Here is a 19,913-nt window from a genome sequence, read left to right as displayed (position 1 = left end):
TGCTGGAAGATTTTTGATTACAGTTTCAATTTCCGTGCTTGTGATGGGTCTGTTAAGATTTTCTATTTCTTCCTGGTCGAGTTTTGGAAAGTTGTACTTTTCTAAGAATTTGTCCATTTCTTCCACGTTGTCCATTTTATTGGCATATAATTGTTGATAGTAGTCTCTTATGATCCTTTGTATTTCTGTGTTGTCTGCTGTGATCTCTCCATTTTCATTTCTAATTTTATTGATTTGATTTTTCTCCCTTTGTTTCTTGATGAGTCTGGCTAATGGCTTGTCAATTTTATTTATCCTTTCAAAGAACCAGCTTTTGGCTTTGTTGATTTTTGCTATGGTCTGTTTTGTTTCTTTTGCATTTATTTCTGTCCTAATTTTTAAGATTTCTTTCCTTCTACTAACCCTGGGGGTCTTCATTATTCCTTTTCTAGTTGCTTTAGGGGTAGAGTTAGGTTATTTATTTGACTTTTTTCTTGTTTCTTGAGGTATGCCTGTATTGCTATGAACTTTCCCCTTAGGACTGATTTTACAGTGTCCCACAGGTTTTGGGTTGTTGTGTTTTCATTTTCATTCATTTCTATGCAAATTTTGATTTCTTTTTTGATTTCTTCTGTGATTTGTTGGTTATTCAGCAGCGTGTTGTTCAGCCTCCATATGTTGGAATTTTTAATAGTTTTTCTCCTGTAATTGAGATCTAATCTTACTGCATTGTGGTCAGAAAAGATGCTTGGAATGATTTCAATTTTTTGAATTTACCAAGGCTAGATTTATGGCCCAGGATGTGATCTATCCTGGAGAAGGTTCCATGTGCGCTTGAGAAAAAGGTGAAATTCATTGTTTTGGGATGAAATGTCCTATAGATATCAATTAGGTCTAACTGGTCTATTGTATCACTTAAAGTTTGTGTTTCCTTGTTAATTTTCTGTTTAGTTGATCTATCCATAGGTGTGAGTGGAGTATTAAAGTCTCCCACTATTGTTGTGTTATTGTTAATTTCTCCTTTCATACTTGTTAGCATTTGTCTTACATACTGCGGTGCTCCCATGTTGGGTGCATATATATTTATAATTGTTATATCTTCTTCTTGGATTGATCCTTTGATCATTATGTAGTGACTATCTTTGTCTCTTTTCACAGCCTTTGTTTTAAAGTCTATTTTATCTGATATGAGTATTGCTACTCCTGCTTTCCTTTGGTCCCTATTTGCATGGAAAATCTTTTTCAAGCCCTTCACTTTGAGTCTGTATGAGTCCCCCGTTTTGAATTGGGTCTCTTGTAGACAACATAAGTAGAGGTCTTGTTTTTGTATCCATTCAGCCAGTCTTTGTCTTTTGGTTGGGGCATTCAACCCATTTACGTTTAAGGTAATTACTGATAAGTATGATCCCATTGCCATTTACTTTATTGTTTTGGGTTTGAATTTGTACACAATATTTGTGTTTCCTGTCTAGAGAGTATCCTTTAGTATTTGTTGGAGAGCTGGTTTGGTGGTGCAGAATTCTCTCAGCTTTTGCTTGTCTGAAAAGCTTTTGATTTCTCCTTCATACTTGAATGAGATCCTTGCTGGGTACAATAATCTGGGCTGTAGGTTATTTTCTTTCATGTCTTGCCATTCCCTCCTGGCTTGAAGAGTTTCTATTGAAAGATCAGCTGTTATCCTTATGGGAATTCCCTTGTTTGTTATTTGTTGTTCTTCCCTTGCTGCTTTTAATATTTGTTCTTAGTGTTTGATCTTTGTTAATTTGATTAATATGTGTCTTGGGGTGTTTCGCCTTGGGTTTATCCTGTTTGGGACTCTCTGGGTTTCTTGGGCTTGGGTGATTATTTCCTTCCCCATTTTAGGGAAGTTTTCAACTATTATCTCCTCAAGTATTTTCTCATGGTCTTTCTTTTTGTCTTCTTCTTCTGGGACCCCTATGATTCGAATGTTGTAGCGTTTAATATTGTCCTGGAGGTCTCTGAGATTGTCCTCATTTCTTTTAATTTTTTTTTCTTTTATCCTCTCTGATTCATTTATTTCTGCCATTCTATCTTCTAATTCACTAATCCTATCTTGTGCCTCTGTTATTCTACTATTTGTTGCCTCCAGAGTTGAGCACCATTTGTTGAGCACCATTAATAAAACATCTATGTTAAAGATGAAAAGTTTCTCTACCATGAGGATCACCCAGAGAGATTCACAACATTACATGGAGAAGAGAAGAGGGAGGAGGGAGTTAGAGGTAACCCGAATGAGATGAGGTGGAATCAATAGTGGAGAGAGTGGGCTAGCCAGTAGTCACTTCTTTATGTGCACTCCACAACTGGACCGCTCAGAGATGTTCACGGAGTTATACAGAGAAGAGAAGAAGGAGGAAGGAGACAGAGGTGGCCAGAAGGATAAAAGGGGGTGAATGAAAAGGAGGGAGACAGATCCAGCCAGTAATCAGTTCCCTAAGTGTTCTCCACCATCTGGAACATACAGAAATTCACAGAGTTGGGTAGAGTAGAGAGGGGTTAGGGAGGAGACACAGGCGACCTGGTGGAGAAAAAGGAGAGTCTAAAGGGAGAGAGAACAGTTAAGCCAGTAATCTCGTTTCCTAGTGAAAAATGGGTACTGAAGATTGGGTTCTTAAAGGTATAAAATTGGTAACAAATACATAAAAGCAAAAATTAAAAATCTAGAGTAGAGTTTGGAATTTTAAAAATACGATGTTAAAGAAAAGAAGAAGGAAAAGAAAGAGAGAAAAAACGAGCAAACAAAAACAAACAAGGTCGCGAAAATTATAAAGAAAATATAGGTACAAAATTGATAACTAATACTAAAAAGCAAAAGTTAAAAGTCTAGAGTAGAGTTTGGAATTTCAAAAATACAATGTTAAAAAAAAGAAGAAGAAAAATAAAGAGAGAAAAAAATGTTGCAAAAATTATAAAGAAAATACACGTACAAAATTGATATCAAATACCAAAAGACATAAATTAAAAATCTAGAGTAGAGTTTGGAATTTCAGATATACAATGTTATATAAAAGAAGAAGAGAAAGAAACAGAGAAAAAAAAAGTCACAGAAATTATAAAAAAACTATAGGTACAAAATTGATAACAAATATCAAAAAGATAAAATTAAAAATCTAGAGTAGAGTTTGGAATTTCAAAACTACAATGTTAAAGAAAAGAAGAAAAAAAAAAACAAGGTCAAAAAATTATAAAATATATATATATGAAGTTTGCTGAGGAAAACAAAATAAGGTCTTTTTTTTTTTTTTTTTCAAAGTAATAGGTTATAAAAGTGAAAATTAAAGGAATAATAGAGGACTTAAATTTTTTTTTTTACATTAAAAAAGAAAGAAAGAATGATCGTAAAAATAGTAAAAATATATCGAGGACTTTCTGGTTTTGTTGTGAGTATTGTGGGTTCAGCTCATTTTTGGCTAGTTCCTTGGTCCGACTTTTATTTCTCAAGATCTCTAGGCCCCTTCCTATGTAATAGGTAGTAACAACAGGGTTTTAATCTATTGCCTGTAGCTTCCAAGGCGGTTCCCTCTGTTATAGCTTCTTCTGTTTGCTGGACTCTTCAGTGTCTGGTTTCCGCCCTGACACAAAGGGGATGGTGGAGGACACTTTTTTTTTTTTTTTTGCTTTCTTTCTTTTTAGGCTCACTTTTTCAGTTGTGCTGTGGGGAGGGAGGGAGGGATGCTGCAAACAAGTAACACTGGCGTGTGCTCACAGTGCCTCAGCCACATTGGGTCTGCCCCCAGTCACAGCGCGTGTAGCCTCCCTGCCCACACTGCTCAGGCCTTAGGTTGTTCTGCCAGGAACCATCCGTGGCTGGCCCTGGGCTGCCTGCACCTCCCAGGTCCAAGCCGCTCAGGTTCAGGCACTCAGGTAGTCCTCAGAGGCACAGACTTGGTTGGGCCTGCGTTTTGTGCCCTTCCCAGGTCCGAGCAGCTCAGGTGATGAGGTGTTTAGTGAGCACGATTGCTGCAACTTATCGCCTCCCCTGCCACTCAGTTATCTAGGTGTACAACCGGCGCACCTTCTCAGGCAGATGTTGACCATCCAGACCCCCAAGAACTTTTAGGTAGCAAAGAAGCCTGCTTACAGTTTTATAGATAATGTCTCTCTGGGGCTGCAATTGCCCCCCTTCCGGCTCTGGCTGTGTGTCACCGGAGGGGGAAGGTCTGCAGCCGGCTATCTCTGTTCAGTCCTTTGCTCTGGCCTGGTGGTGTCTTAGGTTAGGGCTGGCTTTTCATGTGATAGATATCCCACAGTCTGGTTTGCTAGCCCAGATTATTTCACTCAGATAGCGCTCAGGGTATTCAGGCCAGGTCCTTACTCTAAGCGATGCAGCCCGTGCCGTGCCTCCCTGCCCAGCCCCCGCTTGCTAATGGCATGTGCAGGTGTCTGCGCTGCTTCTCCGCTGGGGGAGTAACCGTAGGGCTCACAATCTGCGAGTTTTAATTGTTTATTTATTTTTTCTCCCTGTTATGTTGCCCTCTGTGCTTCCAAAGCTAGGCACAGATTCAGCAGTGAGAAGGTTTCCTGATGTTTGGAAACTTCTTTCTTTTTAAGACTCCCTTCCTGGGACAGAACTCCGTCCCTTCCTCTTTTGTCTCTTTTTTTGTCTTTTACATTTTTTCCTACCTCCTTTCGAAGACTTGGGTTGCTTTTCTGGGTGCCTGATGTCCTCTGCTGGCATTCAGAAGTTGTTTTGTGGAATTTACTTGGCTTTTAAATGCTCTTTTGATGAATTTGTGGGGGAGAAAGTGTTCTCCCCATCCTACTCCTCCGCTATCTTGGCTCCTCCCCCCCAGGCCTGGTATTGATAGTCTCATTAAAAGATGTGTGTCTGAGCAAAAATTATGACATCATATTCGACACATAAAATGTTAACTCATTGGCAGTTGTACCTCTGCTGACTGTACAGAACAACAGAAAGAAGCAAAGATCATTTGTTGCATTTATTTCTGAGAAAGGTTTTCCAAATTTTCCATATATACTGGTAGGGCATCTTCAGATACTGGTTTCTGAATATAACTTTCATGTCAGAACATAGTACCTGCATAAGAAGAATATAGTTTTCTAGGAGAACCATTATTCTGATTGATAGAGGGTAGAAAAGAGAGATTTTCCAGCCATGGCTGGCTCGTCGACCTCTTGAATATAAGATCATTCCAGGAAAGATTTCCTTCAACATAACGTGAAAAGGAAGCCTTCCCAAATTTGATTCCCTGGTTTTGACCACTTATTCAGGCTCAAAAATCTTACTTTTAACTGGGTGACTTGCTCTGAACATGCTTTTTAACATTCTGTCTTTTATTATTTGCTTTGAGATATCCTTATTTTCCTCACTGAGGCTGGTGACTGAAGCCATGAAATTGAAAGATGCTTGCTCCTTGGAAAGAAAGCTATAACAAACCTAGTTCAGTTCAGTTCAGTCGCTCAGTCGTGTCCGACACTTTGTGACCCCATGAATCACAGCATGCCAGGCCTCCCTTTCCATCACCAACTCCCAGAGTTCACTGAGACTCACATCCATTGAGTCAGTGATGCCATCCAGCCATCAAATCCTCTGTCGTCCCCTTCTCCTCTACCCCCAATCCCTCCCAGCATCAGAGTCTTTTCCAATGAGTCAACTCTTCGCATGAGGTGGCCAAAGTACTGGAATTTCAGCTTTAGCATCATTCCTTCCAAAGAAATCCCAGGGCTGATCTCCTTCAGAATGGACTGGTTGGATCTCCTTGCAGTCCAAGAGACTCTCAAGAGTCTTCTCCAACACCACATTTCAAAAGCATCAATTCTTCGGCACTCAGCCTTCTTCACAGTCCAACTCTCACATCCATACATGACCATAGGAAAAACCATAGCCTTGACTAGACGAACCTTTGTTGGCAAAGTAATATCTCTGTTTTTAATATGCTATCTAGGTTTGTCATAACTTTTCTTCCAAGGAATAAGCGTCTTTTAATTTCATGGCTGCAATCACCATCTGTAGTGATTTTGGAGCCCCAAAAAATAAAGTCTGACACTGTTTCCACTGTTTCCCCATCTATTTCCCATGAAGTGGTGGGACCGGATGCTATGATCTTCATTTTCTGAATGTTGAGCTTTAAGCAAACTTTTTCACTCTCCACTTTCATCAAGAGGCTTTTTAGTTCCTCTTCAATTTCTGCCATAAGGGTGGTGTCATCTGCATATCTGAGGTTATTGATATTTCTCCCGACATCTTGATTCCAGCTTGGGTTTCTTCCAGTCCAGAGTTTCTCATGAGGTACTCTGCATAGAAGTTAAATAAGCAGGTGACAATATACAGCCTTGACATACTCCTTTTCCTATTTGGAACCAGTCTGTTGTTCCATCTCCAATTCTAACTGTTGCTTCCTGACCTGCATACAAAGTTCTCAAGAGGCAGATCAGGTGATCTGGTATTCCCATCTCTTTCAGAATTTCCCACAGTTTATTGTGATCCACACAGTCAAAGGCTTTGGCATAGTCAATAAAGCAGAAATAGATGTTTTTCTGGAACTCTCTTGCTTTTTCCATGATCCAGCAGATGTTGGCAATTTGATCTCTGGTTCCTCTGCCTTTTCTAAAACTAGCTTGAACATCAGGAAGTTCATGGTTCACATATTGCTGAAGCCTGGCTTGGAGAATTTTGAGCACTACTTTACTAGCGTGTGAGATGAGTGCAATTGTGCGGTAGTTTGAGCATTCTTTGGCATTGCCTTTCTTTGGGATTGGAATGAAAACTGACCTTTTCCAGTCCTGTGGCCACTGCTGAGTTTTCCAAATTTGCTGGCATATTGAGTGCAGCGCTTTCACAGCATCATCTTTCAGGATTTGAAATAGCTCAACTGGAATTCCATCACCTCTACTAGCTTTGTTCATAGTGATGCTTTCTAAGGCCCACTTGACTTCACATTCCAGGATGTCTGGCTCTAGGTCAGTGATCACACCATCGTGATTATCTGGGTCGTGAAGATCTTTTTTGTACAGTTCTTCTGTGTATTCTTGCCATCTCTTCTTAATATCTTCTGCTTCTGTTAAGTCCATATCATTTCTGTCCTTTATTGAGCCCATCTTTGCATGAAATGTTCCCGTGGTATCTCTAATTTTCTTGAAGAGATCTCTAGTCTTTCCCATTCTGTTGTTTTGCTCTATTTCTTTGCATTGATCACTGAAGAAGGCTTTCTTTTCTCTTCTTGCTATTCTTTGGAACTCTGCATTCAGATGTTTATATCTTTCCTTTTCTCCTTTGCTTTTCGCTTCTCTTCTTTTCTCAGCTATGTGTAAGGCCTCCCCAGACAGCCATTTTGCATTTTTGCATTTCTTTTCTATGAGAATGGTCTTGATCCCTGTCTCCTGTACAATGTCACGGACCTCATTCCATAGTTCATCAGGCGCTCTATCTATCAGATCTAGGTCCTTAAATCTATTTCTCATTTCCACTGTATAATCATAAGGGATTTGATTTAGGTCATACCTGAATGGTCTAGTGGTTTTCCCTACTTTCTTAAATTTAAGCCTGAATTTGGCAATAAGGAGTTCATGATCTGAGCCACAGTCAGCTCCTGTCCTTGTTTTTGCTGACTGTATAGAGCTTCTCCATCTTTGGCTGCAAAGAATATAATCAATCTGATTTTGGTGTTGACCATCTGGTGATGTCCATGTATAGAATCTTCTCTTGTGTTGTTGGAAGAGGGTGTTTGTTATGACCAGTGCATTTTCTTGGAAAAACTCTATTAGTCTTTGCCCTGCTTCATTCTGTATTCCAAGGCCAAATTTGCCTGTTACTCCAGGTGTTTCTTGACTTCCTACTTTTGCATTCCAGTCCCCTATAATGAAAAGGACATCTTTTTTGGGTGTTAGTTCTAAAAAGTCTTGTAGGTCTTCGTAGAACCATTCAACTTCAGCTTCTTCAGCATTACTGGTTGGGGCATAGACTTGGATTACTGTGATATTGAATGGTTTGCCTTGTAAATGAACAGAGATCATTCTGTCATTTTTGAGATTGCATCCAAGTACTGCATTTTGGACTCTTTTGTTGACCATGATGGCTACTCCATTTCTTCTGAGGAATTCCTGTCCACAGTAGTAGATATAATGACAAACCTAGAGAAGTATTAAAAAGCAAAGACATCACTGTATTGACAGAGGTACATATAGTCAAAGCTATGGTTTTTCCAGCAGTCATGTATGGATGTGAGAGTTGGACCATAAAGAAGGCTAGGTGCTGAAGAGTTGATACCTTCTAATTGTTGTGCTCAAGAAGACTCTTGAGAGTCCTTTGGCCTGCAAAGAGAGCAAACCAGTCAATTCTAAAGGAAGTCAATGCTGAATATTCATTAGAAGAACTGATGATGAAGCTGAAGTTACAATACTTTGGCCACCTAATGAGAAGAAACTCATTGGAAAAATCCCTGATGCTGGGAATTATTGCGTTTAGGAGGAGAAGGGGGCAAGAGAGGATTAGATGGTTGGATGGCATCACAGACTCAACAGACATGAGTTTAAACAAACTCTGGGAGATAGTAAAGGATGGGGAAACCTGGCATGCTGCAGTCCATGGGTTGCAGAGTCGGTCACAGCTGTGTGACTGAACAACAACGTAGGATATTAAATATAGCTCCTTGTGTGTATATACGCATGCACATGTGCACACACATGCGTGCACACACACACATACTAGGACCTTGCTGGTCATCTATTTTGCAAATAATAGTTTGTATCTGCTAATCCTAAACTCCAAATTTGCCCCCCCTACCCTTTTTCTCCTTGTGTAACTATACATTTGTTTTCTATGTTTGTGAGTCTCTCTGTTTTGTAAATAAGTTCATTTGTGTCATTTTTTTAGATTCCACATATAAATGATATCATACCATATTTGGATATTTGTCTTTCTCTTTATGACTTGCTTCATTTAATATGATAATCTCTAGGTCAGTCCATGTTGCTGTGAACGGTATTATTTTATTCTTTTTTATGGCTAATATTCCATTGTATATATGTACCATTATTTTTATCCATTCATCTGTCAACAGACATTAAGATTGCTTTCATGACTTAGCTATTGTAAATAGTACTACTAAGAACATAAGGGAGCATATATCTTTTCTAATTATAGTTTTATTCAGATATATATCCAGGATTGTGATTGCTGGATTATATGGCAATTCTATTTTCGATTTTTAAGGAACCTCAATAAGTTTTCCACAGTGGCTGCACCAGTTTGCATTCCCACCAGCAATGTACTAGGATCACCTTTTATCCATAAGATCTCTAGCATTTATTATTTGTAGATTTTTTTTAATGATGGCTATTTGATTGGTGTGAGGTGATACTTCATTGTAGCTTTGATTTACCTTTCACTAACGACTATTGTTATTGAGCATCTTTTCATGTGCCTGTTGGCCATCTGTATGTTTTCTTTGTAGAAATGTCTAATCAGGTCTTCTGTCAATTTTTTCTTGGATTGTTTGCTGTTTTGTTGTGTTGTTGTGATTGAGTTATATGGGCTGTTTGTATATTTTGGAAATTAAGCCCTGGTCATTTGCATGGTTTGCATAAGTTTTTACCCAGTCCTAGGTTGTCTTTTCATTTTGCTTATGGTTTCTTATGCTGGCAAAAATTTACATGTTTCATTAGATCCTATTTATTTACTTTGATTTTTAGTTCTATTACCTTGGAGATTGAACAAAGAATATGTTCTCAATGATTTATTATTTCTCAATGCAAATAGACTCTCTCTTCATATGTACACATAGTGTGATTCATTTCTCTTTGTGATATGTGTTTTTGGTATGGAATACTTGTAGTTTAAATTCTTTGTAAGATCAGAATCACAGACAATTTCAACCAACAAATGTAATTACAGAATCTTAAAAATATATTTTATTTAAATATATTGTCTTATTTAATCAGAGTAGAGTATTTAAAGGGGGTTTTAAAAATAGTTGAAGTGAGTGTCATTTTCTTATTTATTTCACTCAATTACTGAGCTGGAATAAAGGTTAAACTCACTGAGACAAAGAGAGGGGTGAACACATACATGAACACACACAAACTCAAACAGAAAAGGAAAAATAATTACTTGGTAGTGGGAAATGCACCCTTTTGGAATATGCTAAATCTACAATGAAGCAATTAAACATCCAATTAAAATTAATATCTTATAAACATTGGGGAAACATTAATGTAACAAAGAAATCAATAATCACATGAGGATGCAGGATCTATATCCCATTTGACTGTATCTAGCTGCACGTGATCTTATTTTAACTGCCTCTGAGATTAGAGTTTACGCCTTTAGAGGACTGATGCCACAACCAAAACCTGTAATACCGTCCTCATGGTTACCCAACCCTCCTCAAAAAAAAACAAATAAAAGGCAGCCGTGTGTATATGTTCAGAATGTGTCTCAGATTTTTACAAAAAGGTAATTCAAATTTTCCATGCTTTTCATTTAATTTAGAAAATGAAAATCTCCTTTTCATTTTTGTGCCTCAACTGAGTTATTTGGCTTTCTAATAAAAAAAGAAAACAGTAAACTAGAAAAGTTAGTAATGGGAAGGATGCTGCTAAGTACTTGGTGCTGCCATTGAATAATGTGGACAGGTACAGTGTGTGCTAATATTAATTCATGGCATTAATTTGATAGTGTGCTGTGTATTGAAAGAGTCATTTGGTTTAATTTAAAACATGACAAAATCATGTTTATGAATATGGTAAATGTCAAAATGATGATTATTTGAAATGGAATTTTTTTACTGCGTGGGGAATACAGAAGCAATTTTCAAGTATTGATGCATAGATTTTATTTTATTTTTTTAATTTGTTTATTTTAATTGGAGGATAATTACTTTACACAGATTTTAGAGTTGCAGAATATGCAGAGTGGTCCTGAGGAGAAAAAAATTGCATTGAGTTAAACTCACATACCTGTTCAGACCATGGGAGAGACTTCAGCTAGAATAGTTTGGTACTTTGCATTTTGGATATAGGCTAGAAGACAAAGTATAGAATATATATATTGCATTTGCAGAAACTGAAGTGAAATATGTGTACTTGGCCCAATAATTTGAGAATCCTTCAACCCAGGTGTATTTAACACAGAGAATTGCTTAATAAATGCCAATGCTTATTCTTGGAGAAGGAAATGGCAATCCACTCCAGTATTCTTGCTTGCAAAAATCCCATGGACAGAGGAGCCTGGCGGGCTACAGTCCATGGCGTCACAAAGAGTCGGACATGACTGAGCGACAATGCATGATGCTTATTCATTTGTCCACTAATTTTCCTCTTGCTTCACTTGTTCTATATATTATGCTCTGTTATCCTAGATTTTTTTCATGTGTGATTAATTTTATAGGACCTACTACTTCCTTTAAACTTTTGAGAGGAAAATATTTAGAGTGAATTCAAGTTTAAGCATAAAATTTCTGTAATAAATGGCCAGAAAAAATTATACTTTGCTCACTGAGTTCATCCTGTTGGGTTTAGCAGACTCACTGGAGTTACAGATTACCCTGTTTTGCCTTTTTTCTGTGATTTATACACTTACAGTTGTGGGGAATGTTGGGATGATCCTCTTAATCAGAGCTGATTCCCGACTTCACACACCCATGTATTTCTTCCTGGCTAACCTGTCCTTTGTGGATGTTTGTTATTCATCCACCATCACCCCCAGATGCTGGTAGATCTATTATCAGAGAAGAAGTCCATCTCCTTTGCTGGGTGCTTTCTGCAGATGTATTTCTTTTTAGCCTTGGCCACAACTGAATGCATCCTTTTTGGGTTAATGGCCCGTGACCGCTATGTGGCCATATGCAACCCTCTCCTTTACTCCTTGATCATGTCCAGGACGGTCTGCCTAAAAATGGCAGCAGGGGCTTTTACAGCAGGACTGTTGAACTCCATGGTTCTCACAAGTTGTATAAGCAGCTTTAATTTCTGCAGTTCCATTGTCATTCATCACTTCTTCTGTGATAGCCCCCTACTTTTTAAGCTCTCCTGTTCTGACACACACCTGTATGAAAGTATCTTGTCCATTTTTGCTGGTGTGAATATCGCTGGAAGTCTGCTGGTGATCCTCACCTCCTACTGCTACATTCTCTTCTCCATCTTCCATATGCATGCAGGGGAGGGGAGGCGCAAAGCATTCTCCACATGTGCTTCTCATCTGACAGCCATCATCCTGTTCTATTCCACCTCCATCTACACTTATCTGAGACCTACTTCCAGCTACTCCCTGACTCAGGACAAAGTAGCTTCCGTGTTCTACACTGTGGTGATCCCCATGTTGAATCCTCTGATCTACAGTCTCCGGAACAGGGAAGTGAAGAAGGCTTTATGGAATGTAGTTACTAGGAAAAGGATTTCTTCATTTCTGTGATTGATTAATTTTCTGAACTAAGTAGAATATACAATTTAATTTTCAGAAACTGGATCAAGCTTATTTTCATTACAACTTAATCTGTATAATCACGTTCTGGTAATGTTCATGGACACGAGTCCTGTTAGATATAACTTATCAAACTTATGTAAGATCATGAAACTTTTTTCTAATCATTGTATGTTTTCCTATAGATTTCTAAAATGTGATTTATTCATAAAGCTGTCTTGGTTATGGAAATAAAGTGTTAAGTATATAGAGATAATTTTTGCAATGTTACATGAATCTAGTTGTGTATTATATTTGTAATTGTCAGCTTTTTTAATGTATTTTTTCAACATTTGTGATTTGTAAAGGATTGTATATATCACATGTGTGAAAATGTTTTCAATGTAGATTTCCACTTTATTGAATTAGGGTGGTAATCCTTAAATCAAAAATCAGTAATATCATTTAACTGCTATAGTAAACATGTGTACTTTCATTTCTTTATCCCCATAAACACATACTTATTCATTAAAGAATATATAGGAATTTGTTTAAATGTGTTTTGTTTAGAAAACTGCTGTCTGGTTAGAAAGCACCAATTGCAACAGCTTTTCTTCTGTTCCCATCTTTTCTTCTCAAAAGTTTCCTGTTCTCTCACATTTCCTCTCCCAGACTGATGCGCATATTATACACAAAGCCACATGCACAATCAGTCAGCTAGAGCAGAGTGTAATCAACATATAGTTCAAAGTGGGTAGATTGATCTTTGAAGGATAAAATAGACCCATATCCTTTAAAACAGTCTCAGGGATTTCCTGATTATGGAAATATTCTACCAGTCACCAATGAATCCATTAATCTGTATATTATATTAAAGGTAAGCAATAATATATAGGTGGAATGGAGTGGCATAGTAGAATTCTGGAGGAAACTGAGTGGGATTCAGGACTTGCTAAGATGCTAACCACACTTAGAACTTTTGGAGGGATATTCCCCTGGCTCTTCCCTTGTCCTTGCTGCTGAAATTGCTCCTGATAGAAGTTACAATATTCAAGTCATCTGGGATATAACAAAGCAGATCCCATGACCTGTCACACCATCCAGTGCCCTCTGCTGTCCATATAGTCCAGCTGGGTCTGATGAACATTCATGTAGGCATGTTAGAAGTTAGTGTCTCCTTCTAATTTATTTCACTTAAAAACAGAGCTTCCATGTTGGCTCAATTGTTAAAGAATTTTCCTGCAGTGCAGGAGACCTGGGTTCAGTCCCTGGGTTGGGAAGGTCCCTGGAGAAGGAAATGGCAACCAGTTCCAGTATTCTTGCCTGGAGAACTCCATGGACAAGGGAGTTCAGCAGGCTACAGACCAAGGGGTCCCAAAGAGTCAGACACAACTGAGTGACTAACACACTCACTTTCAAGAACAGATCTAGACTGAAGATTAAATTCAGCCAGACAAGTGTAGGGGTACACACACACACACACACACACAAAGGGAAGAATCATAATTTGGTAGAGGATTATGTAACCATTGGAATAAGCTTAAACTTCAAAGAAAGAGAAAATTACATAGATCTTTTTTTTTTTAATTTGACAAATAAATAACTTTGAAATAGCAGAGAAATCAGAAGGTTCCGTATAGTGTTTAATCACATCTACTTGCACGTGATCATATTTAAATACTTCTGAGACTGCAGTTTCTGCCTTTAGAGGATTCCTGACACAATTAAAACCTATAATCCAGTCCCCATGGTTACCTAACCCTCTTTGAGGAGAACAAAATTAAAGGATAGCAATATGCATATACTCAGAATGTGTCTCAAATGTTTACAAAGTGGTAACTCAAAATGTCACTGCTTTACATTTCACTTAAAACATGAAAATTGCATTTTTTATGTTTTTTTTATGCCTCACCTGAGTTATTAGGGATTCTAGTAAAAACAGAAATAATAGACTAGACAAGTTAGTACTGAGAAAAATGCTGTTAAGTACTTGGTGCAGTCTCTGTCATTCACCGCCATAAATAGTTATAGTGTGTGCTACCACACGGCATTAATCTGATAGTGCACTTTGAAAGGAGAACATTTATTTGTGTGCCTTAATACACTACAATATCATCATTAAGAATATGATAGATGTCAAAATATCAGCTATCTAATTGGGCTACTTTTTGCTTCCTGGAGAACACACAAATGATTTCCAAGTGACCATACATAAATTTTGGAGTTGAAGAATATAGAGAGCAGACTTAGGGAGGAAAAAAAATGATTTCAGTTAAATCCAAATACCTGCTCAGAGAATGGAAAAAAACTTCAGCAAGAACAATTCTGTACTTTGCATTTGGATATGGACTAGAGGGGCAAGAATAGAACATAGATGCTGCATTCGAAAAGGAACCTTGAGTGATGTATGTGTATTTAGATGAGTCATTTGGGGATCCCTCAGTCCAGAATTAATAGAGCCAATTACTTAGTAAAATCCCATGCTTATTCATTTGTCTACTAATTGTCCTCTGACTCTGTTTACAGGGCTCTGTTGCCCCAGGTTTCTTTTCCCTATATGCTTTACTTTATCAATATTTCTATTTCTGGTAATTTGTGCAATGGGAAATATGCACACCCAGTTTAAGTTTAAGCATACTGTATCTGTAATCAATGGGCAGAAAAAATTGCACTTCACTCACAGAGTTCATCCTGTTGGGATTAGCAGATACATTGGAGCTACAGGTTATCCCCTTTTGCCTTTTCTTGGTGATTTACATGTTTACGGTTGTGGGAAATGTTGGGATGATCCTCTTAATCAGGACTGATTCCAAACTTCACACACCCATGTATTTCTTCCTGGCTAACCTGTCCTTTGTGGGTGTTTGTTATTCCTCTACCATCACTCCAACAATGTTGGTAGATTTATTCTCCAGGAAGAGGACAATCTCTTTTGTTGGCTGCTTTTTGCAGATGTACTTCTTTATAGCCTTTGCCACACTAAATGCATCCTTTTTGGGTTAATGGCCTATGACTGCTATGTGGCCATAAGCAGCCCTCTCCTTTACTCCTTGATCATGTCCAGGATGTTCTGCATAGCAATGGCAGCAGGGGCTTTTACAGCATGTTGAACTCCATGGTAAACACCAGTTACGTAAGCAGCTTACCATTCTGCAGTTCCAATGTCATTCATCACTTCTTCTGTGACAGCACCCCCCACACACTTTTTAAGCTCTCCTGTTCTGACACACGCCTGCATGAAAGCATCTTTTCCACATTTACTGGTGTGACTATGGTCAGAACTCTGCTGGTGACCCTCACCTCCTACTCCTACATTCTCTCTCATAAAGTTGTCATCCTCCTCAACCCTCTGTGGTCCATGTTGCTTATCTCGGTCAATAAATATTCATGTAGGCATGAGGTTAGTAGTTATTTTCTCCTTCTGATTATTTTCACTCAAGAACAAACGTGGAATAAAAGTTAAAATTACTCTGCTAAGGGGGGGTGGGGGATACACACAAACCCACACAGGGAAGGACAGTAGTATGGTAGTAGGTTATATACCCATTTGGACCAAGCTGCTAACACTACAAAGAAAGAGGCAATTAAATAACCATTTTTAAATAAAGCAGAAACTTTAAAAAGACAGAGATCAGGAACCGTGTTATGATGATCGCACTAGTGTTTGATTCCATCTCTCTGGGTGTGATCACATTTTAATTATTTTTGAGACTGCAGCTTCTGCCTTTAGAGGATTGATTTCACAACCAAAATCTATAAACCAGTCCCCAAGTGCACCCAACTCTGTTTAAGGAGAACAAAATAAAGAAGCAGCAATGTGTATATACTCAGAAGCTGTCTCAAATTTTTACAAAGAGCTAATTCAAATTTTCACTGATTTTCATTTCATTTAAAACATGAAAACTATCTTCTTTCTATTTTTGTGCCTTAACTGATTTATTAGGGATTTTGACAAAAAAAGAAAATACTTGACTAAATAAGATAGTACTGCGAAGAATGCAATAAGAGCTTGGTACTGCCATTCATTGCTGTGGACAGGTATAGTGTCTGCTACTATATGGTATTCATTTGATAGTGTGGTTTGTGATGAGAATGGTTATTGGTTTACTACAAAATCATTCTTAACAATATGCTGTGCTGTGCTTAGTCACTCAGTCTTGTCTGACTCTTTGTGACCCCATGGACTGTAGCCCACCAGGCTCCTCTGTCCATGGAATTCTCCAGGCAGGCATACTGGAGTGGGTTGCCTTGCTCTCCTCTTCTAAACAATATAATACATGCCCAAATTTTGGTTATTTGAAACGGGCTGCTTTTGCTGCTTGGAGAAAACAAAAGCAATTTCCAGGTGGTGATGCATGAATTATTAAGTTGAAGAACATACAGAGTGATCTTGAGGAGAAAAAAAAAATGTATTTGAGTTAAAATTAAGTGTCTGTTCATAAGATATGGGAGAAACTTCAGCAAGGACACATCTATATTCTATATTTTGTATGTGGGCTAGAAGAGAAAGAATACAACATAGATGCTGGATTTGCAAAAAAAAAAAAAAAAATTAATCTGAAATAAAATATGTGGACCTTGACCAGTCATTTTTTAATCCCTCAACCCAAATGTGATACAACTGCTTAATAAATTCCAACAGTTATTCATTTTTTCTACTAACTTAACTATTATGTCAGTTTCAGTATTTACTATGCTCTATTATCCTAGGCATTATGTTTTCTATAAGCCAACCACTAAAACTCATTCATATTTGTGTTATTTCCTGTAAACTTTGGGCCTAATGCAAATTTAAGCATACTATACCTGTGACACCTAGTGTAAATTTAAGCATACTATACCTGTGACAAATGGCCAGAAAAAATTATACTCTGCTAACGGAGTTCATCCTGTTGGGCTTAGCAGACACATGGGAGCAGCAGCTTGTCCTCTTTTTCATTTTTTCTGTGATTTACACTGTGACAGTTGTGGGGAATGCTGGGATGATCCTCTTAATCAGAGCTGATTCCCGACTTCACACACCCATGTACTTCTTCCTGGCTAACCTGTCCTTTGTGGATGTTTGTTATTCATCCACCATCACCCCAAAGATGCTGGTAGATCTATTATCAGAGAAGAAGTCCATCTCCTTTGCTGGCTGCTTTCTGCAGATATACTTCTTTATCCTTTTTGCCACAACTGAATGCATCCTTTTTGGGTTAATGGCCTATGACCGCTATGTGGCCATATGCAACCCTCTTCTTTACTCCTTGATCATGTCCAGGACGGTCTGCCTGAAAATGGCAGCAGGGCTTTTACAGCAGGACTGTTGAACTCTGTGGTGAACACCAGTTATGTAAGCAGCTTGCCATTCTGCAGTTCCAATATCATCCATCACTTTTTCTGTGACAGCCCCCCACTTTTTAAGCGCTCCTGTTCTGACACACGCCTGTATGAAAGCATCTTTTCCACATTTGCTGGTGTGAATATGGTTGGAACTCTGCTGGTGACCCTCACCTCCTACTGCTACATTCTCTTCTCCATCTTCCGTATGCATTCAGGGGAGAGGAGGCACAAAGCGTTTTCCACATGTGCGTCTCACCTGACAGCCATCATCCTGTTCTATTCCACCTCCATCTACACTTATTTCAGACCTTCCTCCAGCTACTCCTCCAGGCACTCAGGACAAAGTGGCTTCTGTGTTCTACACAGTGGTCATCCCCATGTTGAATCCTTTGATCTACAGCCTCAGGAATAAGGAAGTAAAGACAGATTTATGGAATGTAATTACTAGGAAAATAGTCCCTTCACTTCTGGGATTTTTTGGTGAATTTTCTGCATTAAACAGAATATGTTGAAATTTGAAAAGCTAGACTCAAATTAGTTTTTCATTAGAATATTTTCTAATTAATCAAATCCATTCATATTCACATACATGTATCCAATTAGATATAAGCAAAGTTACCAAAGTTATATATAAAACTATGGAAGTGTCATCTAATCATTCTATATTTCTTTTGGGTTCTCAGAAATAGGGGTAACTTGTAAAGAAATTTGGGTTATGAAAATAAGCAATTCAGTGTTTAGAGTCAAAATCAACAATATCACATGAAACTAGCCATGTAGAGTATTTGCAACTGTCAATTTATTTTTTCCTGATGCATGTTTTTTCACTATATATAGTTTGTGACAGAGTGTTATATACAACATATATCAAACTTTTTAAACTTTAAAATAGATTCCAGTTTTATTTGTGGAATTATTTCCTGCAGAGTTGCTTAAGTCTAAATTCAGGATTATACTTTTAATAGCAACAGTAAACACGCCAACTATCATTTCCTTTATCCCTGGAAAAACACACATATCTGTTAAAGAAAAAAAATATGAATTGGTGTAAAAGAGTATTATTTAAAAAACTGCTGTCTGACTTGAACGCACAAATTTATGATAGTTTTTCTTCTATTCTTTGTTTTCTTCTCAAAAGTTCCCTACCCTTCTCTCACTTACTCTGTTCCAGATGACATTAGTACATAAACACAAAGACACATGCACACATACTCAGCTAATCACGTTTCAAAGGAAAATAAACAGTATCCTGTCAAGAAGGTAAAATTCAAATGGCTAAGTGTAGAAGAATAAAAACTCCAATATAAAGTAGCTGAATTTATGTGAAAATATGTAAGCTGTATAGAGTAATGTGCACATAACTTCACTGCAAATATGTAGTAGTGGTGGTAGCGTTAGTTGCTTCAGTTCAGTTCAGTCACTCAGTCGTGTCCGAACCTTTGCAACCCCATGAATCGCAGCACACCAGGCCTCCCTGTCCATCACCAACTCCCGGAGTTCACCCAGACTTACGTCCATCGAGTCAGTGATGCGATCCAGCCATCTCATCCTCTGTCATCCCCTTCTCCTCCTGCCCCCAATCCCTCCCAGCATCAGAGTCTTTTCCAATGAGTCAACTCTTCGCATGAGGTGGCCAAAGTACTGGAGTTTCAGCTTCAGCATCATTTCTTCCAAGGAACACCCAGGACTGATCTCCTTTAGAATGGACTGGTTGGATCTCTTTGCAGTCCAAGGGACTCTCAAGAGTCTTCTCCAACATCACAGTTCAAAAGCATCAATTCTTCGGCACTCAGCTTTCTTCACAGTCCAACTCTCACATCCATAAATGACTACTGGAAAAACCATAGCCTTGACTTGGCAAATCAATGTCTCTGCTTTTGAATATGCTATCTAAGTTGAAGTTTCACCCAATTCTTTGACACCCCATGCACTGTAGCCCATCAGGCTCCTCTCTCCAAGGGATTCTTCAGGCAAGAATACAGGAGTAGGTTGAAAATATATAATTTATTGCCACTAGATAGCTTTGTTGCCAATCTGTAGCCTTATAGAAATAATTTTAAAACAAATAGCTTTATTGAAACTATATGGGATGTAGGTCAAATGGAAAGTGTGGCACTAGAAAACAGAAATGTGGTCATTTTTTGCTAACCTGAAATATAATTTACTACCTTGGATGGGAAATTGATGTGTACTTATGTTAGCGTTCTCTTTAAACTTTGTGATACTAGCC

General features: G+C 38.1%; 3 pseudogenes; all 3 read left to right on the top strand.

Annotated features, from left to right (window-relative positions):
- Nucleotides 1-11,426: 11,426 nt before the first annotated feature.
- LOC109569474 (olfactory receptor 5F1-like) lies at nt 11,427-12,370 on the top strand (annotated as a pseudogene).
- A 2,640-nt stretch (nt 12,371-15,010) lies between these two features.
- LOC139187252 (olfactory receptor 5F1-like) lies at nt 15,011-15,821 on the top strand (annotated as a pseudogene).
- A 1,387-nt stretch (nt 15,822-17,208) lies between these two features.
- On the top strand, nt 17,209-18,195 carry LOC109569084 (olfactory receptor 5F1-like; annotated as a pseudogene).
- Nucleotides 18,196-19,913: the final 1,718 nt, after the last annotated feature.

The sequence above is a fragment of the Bos indicus genome, chromosome 15, assembly GCF_029378745.1.
Source record: "Bos indicus isolate NIAB-ARS_2022 breed Sahiwal x Tharparkar chromosome 15, NIAB-ARS_B.indTharparkar_mat_pri_1.0, whole genome shotgun sequence".
Lineage (NCBI taxonomy): Eukaryota > Metazoa > Chordata > Mammalia > Artiodactyla > Bovidae > Bos > Bos indicus.
This window is presented reverse-complemented; position numbering and strand designations above follow the sequence as displayed.